This window comes from Leucoraja erinacea, chromosome 13, assembly GCF_028641065.1.
Source record: "Leucoraja erinacea ecotype New England chromosome 13, Leri_hhj_1, whole genome shotgun sequence".
Lineage (NCBI taxonomy): Eukaryota > Metazoa > Chordata > Chondrichthyes > Rajiformes > Rajidae > Leucoraja > Leucoraja erinaceus.
Window position 1 is genome coordinate 1,641,710 of NC_073389.1, and position 18,306 is coordinate 1,660,015.

The following is an 18,306-nucleotide window of genomic DNA, read 5'->3' on the forward strand; positions in this document are numbered from 1 at the left end:
GGTTGGGGTCCTTCTTCAGTCTGTAGAAGTGTTCCGATCCGAAACGTCACCGAGTTTAGTTCATTATGGTCACGTGTACTGAGGTACAGTGAAAAGCATTTTTGGTACGTGCCAGCCAATCAATGAAAGGACTACATGATTACAATCAAGCCACCCACAGTGTACAGAGACAGGATAAAGGGAATAATGTTTAGTACAAGGTAAAGTCCATTTAAAGATAGTTTGACGGTCACCAATGAGGTCGACAGGAGGTCAGAGGACCGCTCTCTAGTTGGTGAGGGGATGATTCAGTTGCCTGATAGCAGCTGGGAAGAAACTGTCCCTGAATCTGGAGGTGTGTGTGTTTTCAAATGTCTGTACTGATGGGAAGAAGAGGGAGTTGCGGGGGTGAGACTGGTCCTTAATTATGCTGGTGGTCTTGCCGAGGCAGTGTGAAGTGTAGATGGAGTCAATGGAATGGGAGTTGGTTTGTATGACGAGGCTGGGCTGCGTCCACAAATCTCTGCAATTTCTTGCGGTCATGGAATGGAGCTTTTTCCGAACCATTCTGCAATGCATCGTGATAAAATGCTTTCTATGGCGCATCTGTAGAAGTTGGTGGGGGTTGTTGGTGACATGGGAGGAGGGCAGGGGGGGTTGTTGGGGGCATGTTGAACTTCCTTAGCCATCCAGGGAAGTAGAGGTGTTGATGTGCATTCTTGGCCGTTGTTTTGATGTGGCTGGTCCAGAACAAATTGCTGGAGAGATTTATTCCTAAGAACTTAAAACTATCAACCATCTCTGTTTCAATGCCATCAATGTACCACTTTATGTGTGCCACTTTGCTTCCTATCCACGTTCTCTAGTAAAGCTGCCTTGGCCAGTGCTCATTGTCCACTCTGCTAACTTGGTTTCAGCATGTTCCCAATTCTGACCCTGCTGATTGCCCATGATATCAGCAGGCAGGCTTACTTTTCATAGTAGTCCAAGTTAGGATGCAGTTCAGGGTTGGCTGTAGCTGGAGGTGGAAGTCCCACTGGAAGGAACTGCATCTTTGTAGAAGCATAACAGTGGAGAGAGTATGCTCTGCAGCATGATTTAGTTTGGCTTTGTACTGGAAGTCGCACTGAAGGCTGTGTCCTTCATCTAGGGGGCTGGTTCTCTGAGCAAAGGCAAGAAACTATGCGCTGATGCTCAGAAGTTCAGCGCATAGTATTGTGTGCAGTTTTGGTCCTCTAATTTGAGGAAGAACATTCTTGCTATTGAGGGAGTGCAGCGTAGGTTTACAAGGTTAATTCCCGGGATGGCGGGACTGTCAAATGTTGAGAGAATGGAGCAGCTGGGCTTGTACACTCTGGAGTTTAGAAGGATGAGAGGGAATCTCATTGAAACATATAAGATTGTTAAGGGCTTGGACATGACAGACAGGAAACATGTTCCCGATGTTGGGGAAGTCCAGAACCAGGGGCCACAAGTTTAAGAATAAGGAGTAAGTCATTTAGAACGGAGATGAGGAAACACTTTTTTTCACAGAGAGTGGTGAGTCTGTGGAATTCTCTGCCTCAGAGGGCGGTGGAGGCAGGTTCTCTGGATGCTTTCAAGAGAGAGCTAGATAGGGCTGTTAAAAATAGCAGAGTCAGGGGTTATGGGGAGAAGGCAGGAATGGGGTACTGATTGGGGATGATCAGCCATGTTCACATTGAATGGCGGTGCTGGCTCGAAGGGCCAAATGGCCTACTCCTGCACCTATTGTCTATTGTCATAGTTATATTTGTTTAATGTATCTTTAAACATCATGTTCCACAAACTGTACCGCCATTTAATGCATGACCTTCCTTTCGCTCACTCTCTACCTGTGAAGACTAGATTAGACCATGATGTTTTGAATCATTCCTGTGCTTATAGTTCTGCCGTAAACTTTACGACTGTTTTTGACAGTTCACACGCACCACAGCGCTTTGAATAATGTCAGCCTCACCACACAAACATATTGCATGGCATTACATATAGTCCTGTTCTCTACGTTGGTAGGAGTGTGGGGCAAAACATACAAGAAATGGAACAGCTACAGTCGAGAGCCCTGTCAAACATGGTAGAGGGAAACGGAAAGCATCAGGGAGGCAGTTGTGCAGAACATGCTGTAATCAGCACATGTGTGATGGACCCAGAGAAGAAGGAAACTAGGGATGGAGTCCTTATGGGAATCAGGTTGGGAGGAGGCAGGGTAAAGATGACTCTGAGAGTTTGTGGATTTATAATGGATATACACACTCATCTCTTGAAACGGCAACAGAAAACTCGAGCAAGGACATATACATTCAGAAGGTGGATTACTAAGCTATCTGCTGAATTGGATCGTTGAATACAGAACGATCATGCAATTTAAGAGCAGAGGTAAGCCACTTGGCCTTTGAGCCTATTCCACCACTAATCAAGCTCATCCTCTACCTTATTCTACACGGCACTGTGGCTTCATCATTCCCTTGCAATCCGCAGATCCTGGGATCTCTGATGTGAATGACAATGTCTGAAGCGCTACAGTCCTCACAATTGGAGGATCTGAGAGATTTACCACCCTCAGCAGGAAGGAGTTTCTCGCCTCAAAACTCAATGACATTCTCTTTATTCTCCGACTAGCCCCTGGTTTTGGGCTCCTCAGCTGAGGGGAATATCCTCTTTGCATCCAGCCTTTCAATCCCTGTAAGAATCCCTGTAAGAAAGTACCCAGTGGTAGAAGCTGGTGGCCACTGTGAAGTTATTGGTTGTTGGGGGAAGGTAGTTCTCCCCGTGTTCTTGCATTGGAGGTGTGGCTGCGGAGTGTGGGGTATCTCAGCGCATATGATGGAGCGAAGCACAGACACATCGTGCATTGTTCCTTGCAGGACATGGCGAGCACAATCCTCTCTTTCCACCACCCCTTTTCTGATGGATCATTCTCAATTATTTAGCATTCCTGATGGAAATTGCCGCTAAAACACCAATGCCTGGAAGCAACATGGCATCATTATATTAGTGGCAATTTCCATCAGGAATTTCTGATCCCACCAGGAATTCCATCAGACTTTGGCTCAACATTTCATGTTGACTTTTATCAGCTTTATAGAAACTTATGGGCCTGGCCCACTGTTTAGGCAACTGCCAGGGTCTAGTTTTAATGGAATTCACCTACAACACTTGGCGACAGCCTACGACAATCTACGACAATCTACGACAGCAAGAATTGTCGCCACTGTCACCGAAAACTTTTCAACATGTTGAAAATCTTGCGACAGTCGCTCCAAACATTGCCTAAGTGAAACAGGCCCATTAGAAGCACCAAACGCAAGTTGACTCAAAGCTGCACGAAGAGAGAATCAATCAGTAAGTAATCTACAAGTGACTGATGATCCTCCGGGCATGCCTATTACATGGTGATAGTGACACTGTTGAGCTCCATCTTGGCAGCCCTGATGCTGTGTCAACATTATACACTGATAAATGTGATGAGTTGGCCACTCGGTACTCAGGACAATAATAAACCTAAACCTATTCTGCATGTTTCCAACATATAATAATGAAGCAACTACTTGCACCTTCACTACACATTTATATGTGTGTATCAGGTGTCAGAATGAGAGCAAATTAGTGTCCAAACAATAGATGCTGTGCATTTTGTATCACAGGATTAATAGGGAACCAAGCCTGTTTTCTCTCTCCTATATTTATCCAGACTATCTCCTCTTGCAGCACCCTGACCAACTATTGTGTCAACAGCACTCTTGGCTTAATGTTGGGTGATGTATCCTGGTCCACCAGTAAAGAAGTATTTGCATTTAATTGGCAAGATAAAAAAAAGAATGAAAGGGAGAAGAAATAAGTTGAATGGCACTCAGGGAGTTGTTAATGGGTAGAACAGTTCGACTCTTCTCAGCATTCTTGACAAGCAGCCTCGACCCGTGAAATGCTTCACCTTCACATCGCCATGATGTCAGATGGGATTTCATGGGCAAATACTGGTGATGACACGGGCAATTTACAGCATGACTTTCCCCTCAACTCCAGACATGGTGTTGTGATTATCCACGGTCTACCCAAGCCCTGCATTCCTGACGGAGAATCTTTTATGAGAACTTTTATAGGGTATAGCCTCCTCCTGTAAGCCAGTCATAAAACACTGGTGATTTTCATAGTTGGAGACAGAACTATGGAGTCAGGAACTTTTGTATTAACCTACACTTGTTATTAGTTCATATAACGCATGACTAGAATTTAAATCAGTTAAAGAAAACGTCTTAATCTAAAATATTTTCAGGGACTTCTTGATAAGACATACCTTGTAAACTCCAGATTAGCATTTATTTTTACCCAACAAAAACTTTAGGAGTGGTGTAGCTGGTAGAGCTGCTGCCTCATGGCACCAGAGACCTGGGTTCGATCCTGTCCTTGGGTGCTGTCTTTGTGGAGTTTGCACCTTCTCCCTGTGGCCCCATGGGTTTTTGCCGGGTTCTCCAATTTCCTCCCACATCCCAAAGAGATGCATGATTATAGATATATCTATATCTATACATGAGGTGCTGTTCCTCCAATTTGCACTAGGCCTCACTCTGGCAATGGAGGAGGCCCAGGACAGAAAGGTCAGATTTAGAATGGGAGGGGGAGTTGAAGTGCTGGGCAACCGGGAGATCAAGTTATATATTATATAACTGCACTTCAACTCCCCCTCCCATTCTAAATCTGACCTTTCTGTCCTGGGCCTCCTCCATAGCCAGTGAGGCCTAGTGCAAATTGGAGGAACAACACCTCATATTTTGCTTGGGTAGTTTACACCTCTAATTTCAGGTAGTCCTTGCTTTCTCCCTCCTTCCCCTCCCACTACCCAGCTCTCCCACAGCCTACTGTCTCCGCCTCTTCCTTTCTTTTTCCCGCCCCCCCGCTGACATCAGTCTGAAGAAGAGTCATGACCCGAAACATCACCTACTCCTTCTTCAGCATTTTTTGTCTAATTTCGAGCATCTGCAGTTCCTTCTTAAACATGATTATAGGTTAATTGACCTCTATAAATTGCCGCTAGTTTGTAGGGAAGTGGATGAGAAAGTGGAATAACATAGAATGGGTGATCGATGGTAGAAGTGGTCGATGGGCCAAAGATCCTGTTTCCATGCTGCATCTCTAAACTAAACTAAAATTTAATAAGACTGTTTAAATATTTCTCGGTGCTGCCGTCAGAACCTTTTTTCCCAGGGTGGAAATGTCAAATACTACTGGCCATTACATTAAGGTGAGAGGGGCAATATTTAAAGGAGATGTGCGAGACAAGTTTTTTATATGACAGAGGGTGCTGCCAGGGGTCAAGTCAAGACTCAAGTCAAGTCAAGAGAGTTTATTGTCATGTGTCCCAGATAGGACAATGAAGTTCTTGCATTACTGCAGCACAACAGGATATTGTAGGCATAAATACAGATCAGATCAGTGTGTCCATATACCATAGAATATATATATACACACATACATAAACTGATAAAGTGCAATAGGCTGTTATAGTTCAGAGTTTGTTTGAAGTTGTGTTTAATAGTCTGATGGCTTTGGGGAAGCAGCTGTTCCTGAACCTGGATGTTGCAGATTTGTACTTATTTGATGGCAGCGGGGAGATGAGTGTGTGGCCAGGATGGTGTGGGTCCTTGATGATGCTGCCAGCCTTTTTGAGGCAGCGACTGCGATGAATCCCCTCGATGGAAGGGAGGTCAGAGCCAATGATGGACTGGGCAGTGGTTACAACTTTTTGCAGCCTTTTCCTCTCCTGGACGTTCAAGTTGCCGAACCAAGCCACGATGCAACCAGTCAACATGCTCTCTACTGTGCACCTGTAGAATTTCAAGAGAGTCCTCCTTGACATATCGACTCTCTGTAATCTTCTCAGGAAGTAGAGACGCTGATGTGCTTTCTTTATGATTGCATCAGTGTTCTGGGACCAGGAGAGATCTTCAGAAATATGCATGACCAGGAATTTTAAGTTCTTGACCCTTTCCACCATCAACCCATTGATATAAACGGGACTGTAGGTCCCCGTCCTACCCCTCCCAAAGTCCACAATCAGTTCCTTTTGCTAGAATTGAGAGCCAGGTTATTGTGCTGGCACCATTTGGTCAATCGGTCGATCTCACTTCTATACTCTGACTCGTCCCCATCAGTGATACGTCCCAGAACAGTGGTGTCTTCGGTGAACTTGATGATGGAGTTCGCACTATGTCCGTCTACACAGTCATGAGTATAGAGTGAGTACAGCAGTGGGCTGAGCACGCAGCCTTGAGGTGCTCCTGTGCTGATTGTTATTCGAGGATGACCCATTTCCACCAATACGGACAGACTGTGGTCTGTGAATGAGGAAGTCAAGGATCCAATTGCAGAGGGATTCAATTCAATTCAATTCAATTCAACTTTATTGTCATTGCACAAATACGAGTACAGGTACAACGAAATGCAGTGTAGCGTCTGGTCATAGTGCAAGATAGTAGAAATAAAAATACTGGTTAACAATGTGTGGACTGTGAATGAATTAAACTGGTACATAGGATAGTTATATGGATGGGAAGGGAATGGAGGGTTATGGTCTGAGCGCAGGTATATGGGACTAGGGGAGATTATGTGTTCGGCACGGACTAGAAGGGTCGAGATGGCCTGTTTCCGTGCTGTAATTGTTATATGGTTATATGGTTATAGGCAAATAAATGTATACAAATGGGAGAGTATAAAGATAGCTAGCGACTGGACTGTGAGTTCAGCAGTGTAATGGTGATATTGAAAAAGCTGTTCCACATCCTGCTTGCGCGAGACCTGAGGCTCCTGTACCGCCTCCCTGATGGGAGGAGGGCAAATAGTCCATGGTTAGGGTGAGAGGGCTCCTTGATAATTTTCCCGGCCCATCTCAGACACCGTTTGCGGTGGAGGGCATCCATGGCAGGGAGCGGGGCACCGATGATGTGCTGAGCGGTTTTCACCACCCGTTGTAGTGCCTTCCTGCCAGCTGTGGTGCAGCTGCTGTACCATACCATGAAGCAGGTGGTCAGGATGCTTTCGATGGTACAGCGGTAGAAGTTGGTCAGGATCTGGGGGGGGACAGGTGAGCTTTCTTAAGCCTCCTCAGAAAGTAAAGGCGCTGCTGCACCTTTTTGATCAGTTTGGTGGTATTGAGGGACCAGGACAGATCCTCCGAGATGTGTACCCCGAGGAATTTGTAGTTGGAGACGCGCTCCACCTCAGTCCCGTTTATGTGGATGGGGGTATGTCTGCCCCCTCTGGTCTTCCTGAAGTCAACGAGGTTCTGGACCTCCTCCCTGTAGGCTGACTCGTCGTTGTCACTGATCAGTCCTACCACCGTTGTGTCATCGGCAAATTTTATGATGGCGTTGGAGCCATACTTAGGAATGCAGTCATGGGTGAAGAGGGAGTAGAGGAGAGGGCTGAGCACACGGCCCTGTGGCACGCCGGTGTTCAGTGATAGAGTGGAGGAGGTGAGGTTGTTGATCCTAACAGACTGCGGTCTGTTGGTGAGGAAATCCAGTGTCCAATTGCAGAGGGAGGTGGTGATGCCAAGTCCGCTGAGTTTGGTGATCAAGCTGGCGGGGATGACGGTGTTAAAGGCAGAGCTGAAGTCGATGAACAACAACCTGATGTAGGAGTTGTTGTTGTCCAGGTGGGTCAGGGCAGAGTGTAGGGCCGCAGATATGGCGTCCTCTGTAGACCTGTTGGTCCGGTAGGCAAACTGATGGGGGTCCAGTGTGGGGGGGAGGCAGGCTTTGAGGTGAGCCAAGATCAGCCGCTCAAAGCACTTCGCGATGACGGGGGTGAGTGCCACTGGGCGGAAGTCGTTGAGACTCCCTGAAGCTGACTGTTTGGGCACTGGCACGATGGTTGATGTCTTGAGGCAAGTGGGGACAACACCCTGGGCCAGTGACAGATTGAAAATGTCAGTGAAGACCAGGGACAGTTGTCCAGCACATGCCCTAAGCACCCGCCCGGGGATGCCATCGGGGCCGGCAGCTTTGTGCTCATTCACTTTGCTCAGTGCGCCTTGTACAGCAGAGGTGGAGAGGCTGAGGGGTTGTTCATTCAGGGGTGGGGCAGCTTTGGTGGCTGGAGTTTTGTTGTCCCAGTCAAAACGAGCATAGAAGTGGTTTAGCTCATCAGGAAGGGAGGCGTTGTCTGGGGGGGGTGTTAACTTTATTGTAGTCGGCAATGGACTTGATGCCTTGCCACATGCGTCTGGGGTCGGAGTTGTTTTGAAAATGCTCCTCGATCTGCCGTTTGTGATTGAGTTTAGCGCTCCTGATTCCCTTCTTCAGGTTGGCCCTGGATGAGCTGTATCCCTCAGTGTCGCCAGATCTGAAAGCAGCTTCGCGAGCCTTCAGCAAGAGTCTGACCTCTCTGCTCATCCACGGCTTCTGATTAGGGAAGGTCTTTATTTGCTTGTGGGTTATGACGTTGTCGGTGCAGAATTTTATGTAGTCCAAAACGGATGAGGTGTACGAGTTAATGTCCACTTGAGAGTCAAAGGTGGCCTGGGTGGCAAACAGACTCCAGTTGTTGCGCAGAGATGCGCAGAGGAAAGGGCTGATACGCAGAGACTTTTTGATGCGCAGAGACCCAGTTCTGCGAGTTTGGTAACCAGCTTGGAGGGGATGATTGTGTTAAATGCCGAGCTGTAGTCAATAAATAACAGCCTGACATATGAGTTTTTGTTGTCCAAGTGGTCCAGAGCGGAGTGGAGTGCCAGCGAGATCGCATCCACCGTTGATCTGTTGTGGCGGTAAACGAACTGCAGTGGGTCCAGGTTTTTGTCGAGGTAGGAGTTGATTTGCTCCATGATCAACCCCTCAAAGCACTTCATCACCCCAGACGTTAGTGCCACTGGTCGATAGTCATCGAGGCACGTCACCTTGCTCTTCTTGGGCACTGGTATAATTGATGCCCTTGTAAAGTAGGTGGGGACCTCAGACCTCAGAAGTGAGAGGTTGAAAATGTCCGTAAAAACTCCCGCCAGTTGGTCCGCACAGGTTTTTAGAACACGACCGGGTATACCATCAGGTCCAGGTGCTTTTTGAGGGTTCACCCGTCTGAAGGATTTTCTGACGTCGGCTTCTGTGACTGTGACTGTAACACCATCACGGTGAATGGGGGCTCGAGAAGGCACATCAGTGTTCTCCCTATCAAAGCGTGCGTAAAACGCATTGAGCCCATCAGGGAGTGATGCTTCGCTGACATTCGAGCTGCCTCCTGATTTCACCTTGTAGGAGGTGATGGCATTCAAGCCCTGCCACAGTTGCCGAACATCAGTCTCATCCTCCAGCTTGGAGCAGAAGTCCCTTTTGGCCGTTTTGATGGCCTTACCAAGGTCGTATCTGGACTTCTTGTAGACCTCTGTGTCACCAGACATGAATGCCTGGGATCTGGTCTTCAGAAGAATGCGGATCTCATGGTTCATCCAAGGCTTCTGATTGGGAAACACTAGGAAGGTTTTTGTAGGGATGCAGTCCTCCACACATTTCTTTATGAAGTCTGTAACAACTGTGACGTATTCATTCAGGTCCGTTGCCGAGTCCCTGAACATGGCCCAGTCTACAGACTCCACACAGTCCTGGAGTTGTTCCTCTGTCTCCCTCGACCAGCTCTGTACAGTCCTCACCTCTGGGGGTGCGCTCTTCAATTGCTGCCTGTAGGCAGGAAGAAGCAGCACCGCAGTATGGTCGGATTTACCGAAGTGAGGGCGAGGGATAGAGGGATAGGCGTCTTTGATGGTTGTGTAGCAGTGGTCGAGGGTGATGGTCCTCTGGTGCTGCAGGAGACATGTTGGTGGAAGTTAGGGAGCGATTTCTTAAGGTTGGCTTTGTTGAAGTCCCCGGCTACGGTGGTAAATGCCTCGGGGTAAGACGTCTGGTGGATGTTGACCACGGCGTGCAGCTCCCCCAGTGCCAGATGGACATCTGCTTGGGGTGGGATGTAGACCGCGGTCAGGATGATGGAGGTGAATTCCCTCGGTAGGTAGAAGGGACGGCACTTCACCGCCAGATGTTCCAGGTGTGGAGAGCAGGAGTTGGACAGGACTGCCACGTCTGAGCACCATGCAGAGTTGACCATGAGGCAGATGCCCCCTCCTCTCCCTTTCCCAGATGCCAGTGTACGGTCCATACAGTGGATGGAGAACCCTTCAAGCTGGACCGCTGAGTCTGGGGAGCTGGGGTTGAGCCATGTCTTTGTGAAACAGAACACAGAGCATTCCCTCAGTTCCCTTAGGTAAAGCAGCCTTGACCTTAAGTCCTCCACTATGTTTTCTAGTGACTGTACGTTGGCCGATGGAGGCAGATACAATAGTGGTAATTAAAAGGCTCTTAGATAGGCACATCTCCTATCGTCTATTTGCTAATCTCTCTCTTGCCCTCTCGTCTTTCTTATTTCTTTTCTTCACTATCTCTCTCTTTTTTTTTATACAAACTACACTATTGTCTACTCTCTACAATCTCTTTCTTTCTTTCTTTCTTTCTTTCTTATTTCTCTCTTAAAAAAAAAAAAAATGAAGTTGTACAGAGAATGTATCATGTTAACATATATTTGGCACCTGAAAAAAGGAACCACTGTATTGTACTTACTTCTAATAAATAAATACATAATAAATAAATAAATAAAAAGATAGGCCCATGAATATGCAGGGTATGGACGGATATAGATCATATGCAAACAGATTTGATTAGTTTAACTTGGCATGGACATTACAGACCAAAGCGCCTTTTCCTCTACTGTGCTGTTCTATGTATCAAGGTAGCACAATACAACCCCACAATCACTCACCATCATTTCATGGGATGAATGAGCTTTACATGTAGAGTTACTCCTGGCCGTCCTGAATGTGGATGGCTGAGCACCTCAGCCCAGTGTTTCTTCCAAACCTGTCAGAGATTGCATCATTGGAAAGCACCTGGATCGTGTGGCTGAATTGACAGAGAATGTTCAACCAAGAGAAATGCATAACCTTTCTCTCCAGAGATTTAATAGATGCACGCACATCCTCAATATTCCCTTCCAACCACTGGAAGAGACTCCCAAAGAAAATGTATTAAAACGTGTGGCTGGAAACTCAGAGGTTTAGGTTAGTTAGCAGGTCCAGGTAAACTTCATAATAGTTAGGTATGGGTGGGGAAGATCAAACCAGACATGTCTCTGTCAGCAAAAGACCATGCCCCTGTGAAATCCAGGGACATCCAGTATGAATGCCAAACTTAGCTTTCCAATATGCATTCATTTTAATTTTAAACCAGTTTCAATTTTGCAAATATATAGAGGGTTCATTGAGGTTTAAATGCACTTTTACAAATGGATAACATGGTGTTCAAGAGCGTTCATTTGTCATATGCACCAGATATTTAACCGGAACTATGATTGTCTTACCTGCTGCAGCTTTACAGACACATTAGAAGCAGCATAAATGTACATTAAATGATCAGTTATTTCAAGTAAACTAATCCATGATACTGCCGAGTGCATAGAGCAACTATAGTAGAACAAAGTTCATAATGGATATTTGTAGTACATTCAATAGGTTTGCCTGCCTTAGTAGCTTAGATGTGATCATTGTTGGTAGAGGTAAAAAGTGGTTTATTGTGTTGGGTCAAGTCAAGATAAATTAAAATAGTTTTTCTGCTAATAATTTATTGATTATTGTGATACTTTGCATGAAATATGTAAGTTGTATTTGCATACTCGATTATGCCCCCAGTGTTATTGCTGCCACTGTACTTACCTTTGAGAGTCATGTGGTTCCCAGCTACCTCAACACTATTTGCACTGACTGTATCTCAAATAGGAGGTGCTCAGACACGACAACTGGATGTCAGCAGCAGATCTTGAAGGACCTTTGGCAGCTAATGTTATTAAAGGGTTTTTTTTTTTTTTTTTTTTTTTTTTTTTTTTTTTTGTTTATTTTATTAGAAGTTAATACATCACAAAACAGTACAGTGGCACCTAATTTTAGGTGCCAACTATGTAATAACGTAATCCATTCTATGTACAACCTCTAGTTTTATGTTATAAGAAAGAAGTAAGCAGAACAAGAAAAAGAAAGCAATAGAAAGGGGGAAAAGTGGAGAAATAGATGGTAGAGAGTAGAAAAACGTGAAGTGTGTATATTAAAAATAAAAAAAGGAAGAGAGAAAGAGGAAAGTAGAAATAGAAGAGAAGGCCCCTTAAAAGAGAATTTTTCAAATCTGTATTCGGAGATGTAGATCTATCCGCGTCATGAACTGAAATCAGCAAACCTTACGGCACCGCTGCATCACATGATTCCAAAAAGTCGATGAAAGGAGACCAACTCTTTAAGAATTGGTCATATTTATCTATTAGTCGGAGTCTCATTTCTTCAAGGTGTGCTATGTCCATCATATTCCTAATCCACATTTTAACAGTTGGTGTGGTTGTATTTTTTCAAAATTTAAGTATCAATTTCTTTCCAATTATTAACCCATATCCTAAAAAAAACATTTTGATCTTTATTTAAATTGGTATCTTCTCCTATTATTGCAAATATAATCCATTCCGTTTTGGGTTCTATTCTTGACTTGAAAATCTTTGTAAATATATCAAATATATCACTCCAAAATTTATTCAACTTTGTACATCCAACAAATGAGTGTGTTATGAAACAAACATTTATCGCATCTGGGAGAGACGTTTGGATAAAATTTATTCAACCTCGTTTTTGAATAATATAGTCTATGTAATAATTTGAATTGAATTAAATTATGTCTTGCATTAATAGAACAGTTATGTGTATTCATCAAATATTTTTCCCATCTATCCTTAGAGATCTTTGTCATTAGCTCTTGTTCCCAATCTTCCCTTAATGCTTCTGTTGAGGGTGATTCTCTATTTAATATATTATTATAAAAGTATGATATTAATTTTTGTGAATCAGCCTTGATATTCATTGCTTCTTCTAAAGGATCTAAAAATATAGTTTGAAATCTATGTGTATGTTTCTTCATAAAGTCACATACCTGTATATATTTAAAATATTGATTATCCTTCAATTTAAATTTTAATTTTAATTGTTGAAATGATAACAGTTTGCCCACTTCATACATGTCCCCTACTTTCCTAATCCCCAGTCTATCCCATTGTTGATATGTGTTGTCGATGAGAGAAGGTTTGAATGCGGGGTTGTTCAATAGTGGGGTTAATACTGTGATAAATTATTTAATTTCAAGGATGCTTTTATTTGTTTCCAAATTCTTATTATATTGTGAATACTTGGGTTCTTCTTATATATTATACTATTCAATTTTATCGGTGAGAGCAGGATCGTTCCTATATCGTACGGATAGCACTCCTCTTTCTCCATTCTTATCCACTCCAACTGCTGAGTGGAACTATCTAGCCAGTATATTATGTTCTTAATATGCACGTTTAAAATCCCAAAACCACCAGTATCGTTTGATGGAGTCAGTACCCTTGACGTTCAGCAAACCTGATAAGAATTTTTAACTCGTTCCTGGCATGGGAGTCGACTTTAAACACGATTTGTCTGGAGGTTTTGTAAACTAGTTCCAATTGGCTCGGACGGTATAAGGGACATGGAGCGGCTGGGCTTGTATACACTGGGATTTGGAAGGATGAGAGGGGTCTTATTAAAACATATAAGAATATTAAGGGAATGGACCCGATGTTGGGGGAGTCCAGAACCAGGGGCTATAATTTAAGAATAAGAGGTTGGCCATTTAGATCGGAGATGAGGTAAAACCTTTTCACTCATAGAGTTGTGATTCTATTGAATTCTCTACCTCACAAGGCAGTGGAGGCCAATTCTCTGGATGCTTTCAAGAGAGAGTTAGATAGAGCTCTTAAAGATAGAGCTCTCAAGGGATATGGGGAGAGGGCAGGAACGGGGTACTGATTGTGGATGATTTTTCTAGTAAAGCATACTTTGAAGTCTTAATGGAGACTCCTGGAACTGCAGATGCTGGAACCTTGGGTAAAACACAAGGTGCTGGAATAACTCCGTAGGTCAGGCTGCATCTGTGGAGGGAATGGATAGGTGATGTTTCGGGTCGGGACATTTTTCAGACTGATTGGCCTCCTTCGGAATGATCAGTCTGAATCCTAACCTGAAACATTGCCTGTGAATACCCTCCACAGATGCTGCTTGACCTGCTGAGTTCATCCAACACTTTGAGTTTTATTCCAATCCTTAAAGTTCCTTAACATCTTATTTAATTTTTCATTTAGGTTGGCTGACCCTTTCCAAATGAATGGAGCCCCAATCGATTCACCGGCCTTAGTTGCCATACAGTTGAGGAGCCAGACACGAAGTGCATCTGGAAGACAAACAATTTAAAACTTTGCAAGAAAATACAGTCTGAAGAAGGGTCCCAACCCAAAACACAGTCTATCGATTCCGTCCCCAAATGCTGCTTGATCCACTGAATTACTCCAGCACTTTGTGCTTTGCTCAAGAAAATACAGCTGTTGAAAAGGTATGTAAGTGCAGATGATATGCATTGTATTTCCTAAACAATGTGTATCACAGTACATGTTTGCCTTATACAGTAGGTCAGTGGGCTTGGGGTGTGTATATAAATAAAATCCATTTCTGCACCAATTTGTAAACCTGAGTGGAATCCGTCACCATCGAGTGGGAAATTCATCATTGAAGTTTTTGTGGAAGATTTTATTCACTTTTATGTGTGCACATTGCAAATAAGATGGGAAATATATCATAGTTTTTATATGGAAGAAATACCTATGAACGTACTTGTAAGTCAGGGACATGGTGTCGAGGTGGAATTTTAATTGATGTTTACCAATTGTATACATATATGGCATAGATAATAAATGATACAACTATGATAGCATGATGGTTGGTTTAGCAGGAATGATGGTGTTGATGTAGTAACAGAACATAGCAAATTCAATTAAAAAAAAAAATTAGATCATGATTTTATTTACTTCTATTTGAATAAACTCTATGTTTAAAAATGTTGACAGTAGTTTTATTTTTTAATTTAATTTAAAAATTTTCACAGTTTGAACAGCAAGCAGTATTCAAAGAACAACACCTGGATTACATGTTTTTACTCTAGAAAAAAGCGAATTCAATTATTTACAATTTATTACATATCATTTATTATTTTACTTAGATTACTTATTTTATTTACTTCTATTTTAGTAAGCTGAATGTTTAAAAACTTGGAATGTAGTTTCATCTTTTAATTTAATTTTAATAATTTACAGACTCTCAGACTTGGACTGTGTGAGGCTGAATCCTCATGGCTTCTCTTGGTGACAATCAAGGGGTTTGGCAAACAAGGCCTTCGAGGTTGAAGGTTGTGAGCGGGAAAAGAAAGATTTCCTGAAGAGGTATATGGGACTAGGGGAGAATACGTGTTTGGCACGGACTAGAAGGGTCGAGATGGCCTGTTTCCGTGCTGTAATTGTTATATGGTTATATGGTTATTATATGAGGTAGAAGAATGGTGGTTTTTGATTGCTCCTCAAGAGCAAATTGTGACTTCACATTTGGCATTCAACGAGTTAATGCCTTATGATTAAAATATCGTGATTTTCTCGCTGATAATACTGTAATAGTTAAACAGTTCAATGATTTCAAATTTTGCTTATAAGAGAAAATTAAATTCAAACTGATTTCAAACTTTACTCAAATAGTGGTATTTGCACTTCAAAGCAACCAGTTTTGTGACCTTGCAAAGTTGATGGACATTGGGATGAACCTGCCTTGCATCTAGTTCGGACCGTGAATGAGGTTTTAGACTAGTGAATCAACCCAGAAACAAGCAGAGAAACAGAGTGCCATTTGGATATGCTAATGAAAATCAAAAGCTACCAATTGGATGGGAGTTCTATTAGTATTAGTATACAATGAGGGATTACGTGAAGATCCCGACAGCACGCATGCACGACATTCTTCAAAGCAGCGGTGTGGAATCACAGAAATAGTAATTGAAATAAACATAGTAAAGATAAGAAGAACTAGGATACCAGTTGACCTTTATATTTGAGGCGAGAGCGGAGGGCACGTAATCCCTCATCGTAACTCCTCATAAAATAAAGATCAAACTTCAAACTGGTAAGCTCGTTTAATCTTACTATTTTACTTCGGAGTCACGTGAGTGACTACGTGAAGATTTTAAAGCTCTGTGATTTCAAGCCGTGTAACAGTCCATGCTTCACTCACTGCCAAAGTCATCCAAGGGAGGAAGTATGTTATCGTAATTAAACATGACTCAATTTTTTTTTAAACAATAACAATATTTATTTTTTAAACAAAGAAAATAACGCTCCCCTGGGCTAAATTATATATTTGCAGAACTTAAAATCCTTTCTGCATACAATGCAGGTTTGGCAATCGGCTTGTTATAAAAAGATTTGGAAAGTCCTTTCCGTGGACCATCCCGCTGTTGCCAGAATATGGTCTATTGGTACCTCCATATTCCTAGCCGCCGATGTTGCTGCTGCCCTGGTGGAGTGAGATTTAAAAATGTGAGTATCTACCCCAGCAGCTCCCAGAACCTGTCTGAGCCATCTTGAGATGGTCTGTACTGACACCCGACCATGTCGCTTTTTGAAGCTAACCCATAGTGCCATTTTGCACCCTCTTAAGGCTTTAGTTGTGCTAAGGTAGATGTGACATGACACATAAACGGGGGTCAGGTGGGTACACCCGGAATTCCATCGTCAATCCCGAAGTTCCCGGTCTGCTCTGCTTGACCAGCTCCAAGATTCTGAACATAATCTGGTCAGATAATGTTACCATAGTGTCCAGTCTTAGATAGTGTAGGGACTGGACCCTTTGGGCTGAGACCAAGGCCATCAGCATTACAATATTCAGAGTGAGCTGTTCCAGAGACAGGGATCTGGCTGGTGACCAACCCCTTAGTAATGACAGGGCAACACTGACGTCCCAGATCTGGGTGTACCTTGGTCTAGGGGGATTGGTATTAAAAATACCTCTCATTAATTTGGCCACCAGTGGATGTGATCCTATGGACTGCTGTCCTGGTGCCTGCCATAGATGGGCTGACAGAGCACTCCTAGCACTGTTAATTATGCTATAACTCAGTCCTTCATCGAAGTGAAGGCTGGATAGGAACTCCAGGACGTTCGTAATTGTAGCTGTTCTGTATGTTACCCCAGTCCTCGATCAGTACGCTTCCCACTTCCATATGCTGGAGAGGTACTGCTTCTTGGTCGATTGTCGGTAGGCTGCCGTGATCATGTCCATGGTCCTGTCTGATAGTCCCAGATCCAATAGTGGCCTTTTTAAATTCTGCCACCCAACATATTTATCCTGTCATGGCACGGATGACTTTTGCCCGTAATAGGGTGAACCAACAGATCTGGTCTTTTAGAAATGGTCATGAGCGGTTCAGTGACCATGTCGAGGACCACAGGGAACCATGGCTGTGTAGGCCAGTTGGGTACTACCAAAATACCTGAAGCTGAGTCCATTTGTATTTTGCGTAGGACCCGACTGATGAGGTAGAAGGGGGGGAAAGGCATAGAAAAACAAATTTCCCCAATTCAGCAAGAAAGCGTCCATCGCTGTTGCCTCAGGGTCTGGTTCCCAAGCGACATATGTTGATAACTGGTGATTCAGTCGGGATGCAAAGAGATCGATATCAGGTGTTCCATATCGCTTAGTAATTTCAGCAAATACTTTAGGGTTCAACATCCATTCGGTGTTGTCATTGAATTTTCGTGACCTGGTGTCTGCCACTGTATTGAGCTTACCTGGTAAGTAAGTTGCTGATAGCCAAATATGTTTGTCGACAAACCATTGCCAGATTGTGTTGACCAGATCGTCACACGATATTGATTTTATTCCACCCATATGGTTAATATAAGCCACCACTGTAGTGTTGTCAATTTGTAGATGGACATGCAAATGGTGCATAGCTGAACAGTAAGCTTTTAGCCCATAAAACGCACCCAACATTTCTAAATAATTTATACCCAGTGTCTGTAGTAGTGATGATTCTTGTATGTTCCATCTACCACCAGTACTAGATATAATGTTAGTTGCTCCCCAACCTTGAGCACTGGCATCCGTTTGTATTGTGATTGCTGGGTTACTGATAATGATGGGGCTGGAACTATGCCAAACATTTACTTTGAAATTTAAATTTACATTTAACTCTGAAATTGCTTTAGTAATTGCAAGGGTCGCGCAAAATGACCTGCATGTTGTTTTAACGCTTGCACCTTTGCTCTTTGTAAGTTTTGGTAATACAAAGATCCAAGTTGAGTAGCTGGAAATGCTGCTACTAATTTCCCAATCATTCTTGCCAC